Source organism: Pinus tabuliformis, chromosome 9, assembly GCF_031772625.1.
Source record: "Pinus tabuliformis cultivar Carrire ecotype Pingquan chromosome 9, CPIR1, whole genome shotgun sequence".
Taxonomy (NCBI): Eukaryota; Viridiplantae; Streptophyta; class Pinopsida; order Pinales; family Pinaceae; genus Pinus; species Pinus tabuliformis.
The window spans coordinates 1436865966-1436868143 of NC_142307.1; positions in this window are offsets into that span (position 1 = coordinate 1436865966).

Sequence of the window (2178 nt, forward strand, 5' to 3'; positions counted from 1 at the left end):
ATTGGTATCTTGATGAAATCATAACACTAATAACACTGATGAGATAACATAGATCCTAGATGGGTGTTGAATAATATTAGTTCATAGTTGAATGTTTGTAAAGTAAATGAAAAATAAATTTTCTAATGAATCATGAGAAAAATGCTTATAGAGTGTTTGATAAGTATTGAGATGTTTCTCATATTGATGTATGATGGTATAAGGGTAATCATGCACTTCTGGTTCATATTTATATAGTTGTTACAATAGTGATGATGTATCCTTAGGATAATGATGATATGCATAGGCATTATGATATTAGGTCAAGGTATATGGACATATTCATTTACTACGTGATGATGGGTATTTAATGTTAAATACTCATGATGGATATGATATGCATAATGTAGTATAGGAATTATGATGCTATAATATGAGGTTTATTGACAAATGATTCATTTATTATGTGAAGTCATGATATGTCTTTGATGCAAATATGTTGATGTTATAACTTATGAGGGTATTTCATAAGGTGAAGCATGTGATAGCTGCATACAATTGTATGACATGCATGAGCATGCAATTCGTTATGATTCATAATTTTGTGATTGACAATGATGGATGTTCTCATGATGACATGCAAGAATTGGCATGTGGATTATTTTCTATGATACTATGATGGTATGGCTAATGCATTGGTTGCATGTTGAGGTGTGATGATTCACAGGACTCCACAAATGGGCCGAGAGGGCCGGTTTATTTGATGATCTCGTGCGAGCCCATATGCACGAAGGAGAATAAGTAACACCATATGGGCTGGGGAGAAACTCAATCAACACTAAATATGCCAGTGGTTCCTTTGTCTTGTGTAGCTCTTGATGGATAGCTCTTGAAGGGCTATGGGACCATCTTGAGGAGGCCAAGTGCCTAATGTTCTAGGCTAGGTGCCTACTATTGGATTGGGATGTCGAAGTTTGGTGGGGGTGTAAGGATTTCGATGCCTGTGCGCCTTAGTAGTTGTGGAGGGAGTGGGCCAGACTTGCAAGATGCCCAAAGTCATTGAGTATTGTACCGGATGCCTGCCTTGGGGCAGATGAGGTTTGAGTCAGGCGCGAGCCTTAGGGCCAGCCTTGGACTAGGACATAGACCGGGTTAGGCTTATGCCTGGTGCCGAAAGTGGGAAAAAGGAAAGAGATTCCTTGGGATTTCCTGGGTGTTGTGAAACTTTCGATGCCTACTAGTTATACTAGTTCAGCAGAGGGTGTTGGCAACATGAAGTAATAAATAACAAAAATAATAAATAAATAATAATAATAATAATAACAATAATTCAACTTAGCTTCAGGACAAAGTTCCTTAAAGTGGGGAAGTATGTAATGTCCCTTAATAATAAATAATAAATAATAAATAATAAATAATATAATATAATATTAAAATACAAGAAATAAATAATAAACAATAAATAGAAAAATAGTAATAGTAAATAAATAATAAATAATAATAAAATAATAAATAACAATACTAAAGCTAATTAAATATAAAAAGAAATAAAACAAGAAAGCAATAAAGTTACATGTAGACACATGGAGTGTGTGCATGTGGTTCCCCTTCCAATGTTTGCTCTATTTAATAGATGGTGAGGAAGATGTGAGGCATTCCATCATTCCAAGGTTTTATCATTCATTCTCTTGGGAGAATAGTGTTTTAAGATAGAGAAGTCACTGGCAGTAGTACATTGATTGAGGGCTTGGGGGTGGCCACTTGTAGCAAGTCCTTGTGCAATTGAGCCTACGGTTGGGTGGAGAGTCATCCCCAAAACCTTGTTGCAGTAAGCAGACTTCAACCAGAGATAAGTGCTACTCATAGTTTGAACTTGATGCTAATTAGTTGATTAATTACATGTTTATTTTGGACTGTTACATTTTGACAACTGAGTTATGATATGTTTTCCCATTATTTAGAGAAAAAAAATTTCTTATACTACTTGAGTATAATTGTAATTACAAAATAAATTTGTATCATAAATTTAAAATAATTTTTTTCATAAATATAAAATAAAAAATATAATTACACAACAAATTTGTATGATAAATTTAAAATCAATATAGATTCATTTAATTATTTTGGATTTACCAAGTATCAAGAAGTGTCAAAGAAGCTCAAATTTGTCACGATACATTTTTTTAGTACAAAATCAAA